The 7,971-nt window shown below is 35.6% G+C and overlaps 1 long non-coding RNA gene across 3 annotated transcripts in view; it reads left to right on the forward strand.

Annotated features, from left to right (window-relative positions):
- The window catches only part of LOC107877135, a 23,067-nt gene continuing 15,096 nt past the window's right edge, over positions 1-7,971 (forward strand). Inside the window, exons 1-3 of one of the 3 annotated variants that reach the window (XR_007042739.1) lie at positions 1-625; positions 895-989; positions 4,998-6,192. This is a non-coding gene — a long non-coding RNA (uncharacterized LOC107877135). Of the gene's footprint in view, positions 990-4,997; positions 6,694-7,971 lie in introns of those variants that run through there. The other 2 variants (XR_007042737.1, XR_007042738.1) reach the window with 2 other exon arrangements.

Genomic DNA, 7,971 nt, shown 5'->3' on the forward strand with positions numbered 1-7,971 from the left:
TCTCAAGAGACTAAACCAAAGCCACCTATTAGGAAAAAAAATAAAGCAACTACTACACTTCGAATTCTATATCCATCGTACAGGACTTCAGCAAGCATAGCTCTTTGCAATCTGTCAATCATCAGCACGACAGTCTTCCATTTGTGCAAGTCCCTTCCTCGAACATCTATTTAGAGGCCAATCTCCTTACTGACTCTGTCCCATTGATAGGGGCTAGATTGAAATCTCAAGGCATTCCTTTCCCTTCATATAAAACACACCACTATAGCAAAGACAACTCATAATTGAACCTTTCCCTTACTTTTCACTTACCCACCGGTTGGCCAACTCTAGTTCACTTTGCCAGTTCCTAGTAGTTCTATTGAACCCCATCTAGACCAACATCCTTTGACACAATGATCTAGCAACAACACCAATCAAAATAGATATGATCAAAGGCTTCAACATAAGCTCCATAGAAAACACAATCAAGTATCACCTGAATACCAAACTTTAGTAGCCGCTCCACAGTTACCAATCTTTTCCAAGCAGCCAACCACAAGATAACTTTGTGTCTAGGATGGATAAGTTGTGGTAGTGCTATACTCTTCCAGGGCACCTTTGGGTAGGATGGCATAAGGCTGAGGTACATCTTTTGAATAGAAAAATTGTCTGCTACCACTTCTGCATTCAGATTTGCATCTAAATCCCCTTATAGATCCATTTCTTCTGGATACTTTCTAACCTCTAATATTTTCCTCACTACCCATAATGCATTGACTGGTATGGTGCATTGATCCATTGGCTTATTTTTTTTATGTAAAATATGTGCACCCATTTTATCCACAAATAATCGTTTTCCTCAAGCACTACCCACCACAACTTTAATATAGCAGTAGTATTCCACAACTTCAGGTTTTTGACATTCTGAGCCCTGCAGCCTTTGGAAGACAGAGCTTTTCCCAAGAGACCATGGCCTTCTTTGATCTCAAAGTTGAACCTGTCCACAAGTAAGTTCTACAAATACAATCTATCATTTTCAGTATTTTCTTTGGTTACAAAAGGATGTGTACAACAAGTCTACATACCAAAAATGACTAAATAAGTTGAATTCTTCTGGCATAAGAGAGCAACTATGCAAACCAACATCTGACCCTTTCTGTGATTTTCCCCACTAATGACATACTCTGAATGAAATAGGAACCCCCAAATACTTAAAGGGTGTCTCTCCTTCTCCATATCCAGTGTTGCAAGAATAGTTTGTTTCAACTCTGACTTTACACCAGTCATAAATATAGAATTGTTCTCATTATTGGCGTGAAAACGTGTAACTGTAGATAATCTATGGAAAGTTTCTTGGAGTAACTGGATAGAAGTTAGATCAACTTAGACAAATAGGTAGGGTGACATGGGGTCCCCTTGACTAATTCCTCTTTTCTCTGAAAATTTTGGGACAGACGTCCATTGATAACGAGAGAGTAGGAAGCAGTAGAGATGCATTCCATTATCCAATTAATAAATTTAAAGGGAAAGCCTAGTTCAGCAAGAAATATTCTCAAAAATTCTCATTCAATGGAATCGTAAGCTTTTCTTAAATCAACTTTCATAGTAAATTTAGGATACAATCCTTTTCTAGAATACCATTTCATTACCTCGTGAATAAACAAGATATTGTCAATGATACTTCTACCCTCAATGAAAGCAGACCGTGAGGGACTAACAATAAAACTTAAAACCTATTTAATCCTATTTGTCAAGAGCTTTGTGATAATCTTGTAGATTATGAAACATGCAATAGGTCTATAGTCTTACACGAGAGTAGGATTAGAAACTTTTAGCATATGGGTAAGAGTTATGCAACTGACCTCTCTTAACATCTTGCCAATCTCAAAAATTCCTTGATAGCATTCACTACATCATCTCTGACAATAGACTAATGCTTAAGAAAAATCTCATCTAGGAAGCCATCAATAACTGTTGTTTATCCTGACCCATTCCTTCCATTGCATCCACTATCACCTAGTCTGTGATTGGGGCAATAAGAACACATCTTTGTTGATAGGAAAGGCAGGATCCATTTCTTGTGAGTTCCACATTTGAACAAGGAAGATCCTCAGATGTTGTCCTCATAAGTTTAGTGAAACATGATATGAACTCCTCCTCCACTAATTTAGGTTCGTACAATTTAACCCCATTAGCATTATGAATAGAAGTGATAGTGTTCCTGTTGCTTCTTATGTTCATCTGTGCATGGAAATACTTGATATTTACATCTCTGCTGGTTATCCAAGTTATCATTGACTTCTTCATGAGCACTTTTTCCTCTATTTTGCTCCATTTCCTAATCTCGGCCATATGCATTTGTTCCTGCGCTATCAAGATCTGGTTGAGTGGCCAGTTGACTTTGTACTATCTCTAGGTTTTGTCTAGCATCCTGTAATTTCTGACTATATGATACCATATAGGTAGTTAGATCCTTCAAACCAACCTTCAGAGGTTTGAGTTTAGTCTTATTAAATCATTCCATAACCAGTGAATCTTCTACTCTACTGTTGTCAAGATTCTTGCAAAATTTGGGTGGTCTAAAATAAACTTAAGCAACTTGAATGACTTTGGCTTGGATGGAGGTCTAGCACTCACTTGGATGAGAATTGGAGAATGGTCAGACACCCAAGATTCAAAAATTCATGCTCTACATGCCCATAATCCACTATCCATTTATAGTTACCAAATGCCAAGTCAATCTTTGAATACACTCAGGGTGTGCAAAAACCGAATCGACCAATAAACTGAACCGATAAAAATGTTAGTGTTGTTGGTTTGTTGGGTTATTGGGTTAATGGTTTTTTAATGGTTTTATAAAAAAATTATTGGGTTATTGGTTCGGTTTTAGCTTTTCTTATTGACTTATTGGGTAAACCGGTAACCCAATAAGAATATATTAAATTAATATTTTACACACACACATATATCTACAAATTAACAAACATATTATTTCAATTAAACAAACATATAATTCCTCCTAACAAACATTTAGTTCAAGCTTGAAAATTCATATAAATTAAAACATCATGTAGGATTTTGGTTGCAACTAAGATTCGATTTATTTTCATGTTAGTTACTACTTTTTCTATTTTATGAGTATTTTCTTATCGGTTAAACCGAAAATCGAACCGTTAAGGACTAAAAATTAATAAATCAAAAATCAATAAAAAATAGTTTATTGATTTGGTTATTGGTTTAGCATATTTAAAAATCGAAAATCGATAAACTGGACCCATAATATATAAAATCAAACCAAACCAACCGATGCACAGCCCTAAATACACTCCACAACCATCCTGGTGCTTGTTACAGAGAGTGAAGTGCCAGCCTGTTTGTTTTAACACAATAAGCTATAAATTATCAATACAATCCTGGGAGGGCTGTCTCACCTGGTAGGACAGGGATCCTCTCCTATCTTAGTAGCTAAGACATTATTCAAATCACAACAACCTCTTGAATACTTCCTCTAAGTTGTTCTAGTTCTTTTCATAATACCTCTCTTTGTGGACTTCCAATTTTGGCATAAATCACAGTAAGATAGGTTGCGAAATTTGTGGTTGCATCATAAACCTTATATTGAATGAATTGCTCATGAGCCTTCAAAACCTGAACTTGTATGTGTACCTTCCAAATCACCTATACCCTTCCGTTATAATCTAAAGGATAACTTATACAATGCTTCCAGTCTGGTACCATCTTCTTTAAAATATTACCTATTTTATGCTCTTTTCTTCTACTTACTATTAAAATATGAGTAGGAATAGGAATAGGTATAGTATCCAAAATTTACTTGGAAAAGGATTGTGACGTAGTGTCTATAAATAAGGTCTCAATGTAATAATTTAGATACAACAATTCAATAATAATATTTTCTCCATTATTTCTCACATGGTATTAGAGATTTGGTGAGAAACTTATTGGTAAGAAAACTCAATAGAACTGTCGTCGTGCTTTAATTTCCTGTGACTGTGAAGTCTAATTTGAGCCCTTGTCTATTTTATAAATGTTGTGTGCGAAAACCAACACTACCACGAGGTGCGAAACACTCAGGCGAGCAAACCCTAGTGATTGAATCTTAGTTCCTCCAATCTATGCGCCGTCAAAAGCCTCAGATCTGCACATCACGCACGTCACACGCCGGTGCGTGTAACAGATTCCATCCAGATTTCTTTTTTAATGAGGTCGCCCCTTCATTCCAAGGTTGTCTATTTAGTTATTTCTTGATTTTGGCCAGTTTTTGGCAATCAATTTTTTTTAGTGATTGACTAATTTTTAGGTGACTGACTTGTTTGCTTAATTTAATACTGACTTGTTTGCTTAATTTAATCATCTGATTAAATATAAACACTTAATAAGGAGATCTAAAATCAAACATCACAGTCTATGTAAAATCGACGTGGGGGAGATCGATTCAAAAGATCTCGACCTAGGTGTAGTTATTGTAAAAGGCTTGAACATACTCATGATGTATGCTATTCTTAGCCTAAGTTTAGTTATTATAATAGGCTTGGACATACTCCTGGAATATGCTATTTTTTGCATAGTCTACCACCTAAAAATGCTCATGTTGCTCAGTCTAACACCACAGGTGATCAACGTGTATATTTATCTGACAAGGAATATCATGAGTATCTTCAGTGTCGAGCAAGTAAGCATACATATTTACCAATAGTTGCAACTATATATTCTTCTACCTTTGGATCATGGGTGGTAGACTCAGGTGCTTCTGATCATATTTTCAGTAACAAGTCACTTTTTTCTGATATTGTCTATTCACAATCTCTTCTTGCTATTACTTTAGCCAGTAGGAGTCGAACAAAACTAGAAGTTGGACAAGCCAAACCCCTATCTTATATCACTCTAGACTTTGTTCTTTATGTGCCTAGTTATCCTTTTAATCTTGTATATGTTAGTCATTTGACACGTGCCATTCATTGTAATATAACTTTTTTTATGATTCTTTTCTAATGCAGGACTGCAGTATGGGACAGATGATTGACACAAGACATGAATCATAAGGCCTTTACCATCTCACCTCTTTAAATTCCTTTACATCATGCTCCGTTACAAACTCTCCAGACCTTATTCACAAATATTTGGGACATCCGAGTCTATTCAAGCTACAAAGATGGTGTCTAGTTTGTCTAGTTTATCCACATTAGATTGTGAGTTATGTTAACTTAGGAAACACACTCGTGCCATATTTTCACGTAGTATTGAGAGTCGTTCAGAGTTTATTTTCTCATTAATTCATTCTTATATTTGGGGTCCTAGTAGAGTCAGTTTACCCTTAGGATTTCATTACTTTGTTATTTTCATTAATGTTTTTTCATGATGCACTTGGGTTTTCCTAATGAAAGATCGTTCTAAATTATTTTCTATATTCAAAAGTTTTTGTGTTGAAACACAAAATTAATTTGGTGCTTCTATTCGTACTTTTAGTAGTGATAATGCCTTAGAATACTTATCCTCCTAGTTTCAAAAATTTATGACTCACCAAGGATTTATTTACCAGACATCATGTCCATACACTCTTCAGTATAACAGTATAGTAGAAAGGAAAAATAGGCATCTCATTGAGATTGCTCGCACTCTTCTCATTGAATCCCATATTCCGCTGCATTTATGGGGCGTTGCAGTCTTCACATCTTGACATCTCATTAATGGAATGCCATCATCTTCGATTCAAAATTAGGTTCCTCATTCTATACTACTTTCTCAGTCATATCTCTACTCTATCCCCCTCGTGTTTTTGAGAGCATGTGTTTTGTTCATAACTTAGCCTTAGAAAATAATAAATTATCCCTTCGTGCTCTCAAATGTGTCTTTCTTGGTTACTCTAGAGTTTAAAAAGGGTATTGATGCTATTCACCTAATTTGGGTTGCTACCTTATGTCCACCGATATCATATTCGTTGAATCTCAACGTTACTATATATTTTATGATCATCTTGATATCTTTGAGGTTCTACCCATACCTCTAATATTACCCATACCAACCTTTGAGGAGTCTACATTTACTTTTACATCTCCAGCTGCAGTGCCACTACTTTTAACTTATCATTGTTGCCCTGGTCCATCATAGTTCCAAATGATTCATGTCACGTGCCTTAAGCTTCCCCTACTGTGGACTTGCCTCATCTTAGCTAATCAGTTACACTTTAAAAAGGTATAAAATCCACTCATAATGCTAACCCACATTATACTTTCTTGATTTATCATCGTCTATCATCACCCTATTATGCTTTTGTATTATCATTGTCCTCTATTTCCATCCCTAAGACTATAGGTGAAACACTTTCACATTCAGGGTAAAAATAGGCTATGATTGATGAGATATCTACTTTACATACGAGTGGTATTTGGGAGCTTGTTTCCCTTCTTGCAGGCAAATCTACTGTTGGTTATCATTGGGTTTATGCAGTTTAAGTTGGTCCAGATGGTCAGGTTGATCGGATTAAGGTTCGCCTTGTTGCCAAAGGATATACACAGATATTTGGGCTTGATTATAATAACACTTTCTCTCCCATGGCTAAGATAACATATGTCCATCTTTTTCTATCTATGGTTGCTATTTGCCATTGGACTCTTTATCAATTGGATATTAAGAATGATTTTCTGTATGGTGATCTTGAGGAAGAAGTCTATATAGAGCAACCACTTGGTTTTGTTACTTAGGGGGAGTCTAGTAGCCTTGTATGTCGATTGCGTAGGCCATTTTATGGTTTGATATAGTCCCCTCGATCCTGGTTTGGGAAGTTTAGAACAGTAATTCAGGAGTTTGGCATAATTCGTAGTAAAGTTGATCATTCAGTATTTTATTGCCATTCTTAACCAAATTTCTGTATTCACTTAGTCATTTATGTTGATGCTATCATTATCACTGATAATAATCAAGATGGTATCACTAATTTAGAGCAGCATCTCTTTCAGAATTTCCATATTAAAGACCTTGACAGACTAAATGTAATACCCCAGGAAATTTTTCGTTGAAATTTTAGCGTAAACGTGTTGGGTTCTATCTTCTAGAATGAATTATAAATTTTTCGTGTAGAATGTCTTAGATTATGGCCCACCATTACGTAGAGTATCAAATAAGCTTTCCAATGATATATGGATCATCCAAAATGGACACCCAAGCGACGAGTTATGAACATTTCGATCGAACTGTGAATAGTAGTGAACAGTAAAACATGCAGGAAAAAGTATTGAGGCCTGGCGTATTTTTCCTCCAACTTTAAACGATCATAACTCCTTGTACATAATGATCTGGGTGATCTACTATTTATCAATGGAAATTTCTGCGAGTCCTTTTTCCAATGAAATTGGTTTCATCTAATTTGTCTATCGGAGCAAAAGGTTATGGTCGATCTACTTCAGCCTATCAAAAGTGAATTTTTGGGTCAAATTCAAATGATCATAACTCCTCATACACAATGATCTGGGTGAGATACTATATATCACGGGAAACATATGAGAGTCCTCTTCCTAATGAAATTGGTTTCATCTAATTTGAATATCGGAATAAAACGTTATGGTTGATTTACTTCAAACTATCAAAACAGTCCACCAAAAGACAGATTCGAGAATTATTTGATTTTTAGGGGCGTTTTGGTCATTCACCCTCACCCAAAATCCATCCAAACCCTATATTAAAGCCTATTAGAAGCATTATATGTTATATTTCATCAAATTCTCTCAAAAAGAAAACCCTAAGCTCCCACATCCAACTTCAAGAACCTCCAAAGTTCACCATTAATTCTGCAAATTTATTCAAGATTCCAAGTTCCTAGTTCAAGAACTCCAAGAACCATCATTCAAAGGAACGATTAACATCTCAAAAATGTGTATCGATCTAAAGTTCATCATTCAAGGTATGTGGGGTTTTTCAACAAGAACTCTCTTTCGTTCTTGTGCCCAAAAGTAATTTTCTTTACAAAGGCATGAA

This window comes from Capsicum annuum, chromosome 7 (assembly GCF_002878395.1).
Source record: "Capsicum annuum cultivar UCD-10X-F1 chromosome 7, UCD10Xv1.1, whole genome shotgun sequence".
Classification (NCBI taxonomy): Eukaryota; Viridiplantae; Streptophyta; class Magnoliopsida; order Solanales; family Solanaceae; genus Capsicum; species Capsicum annuum.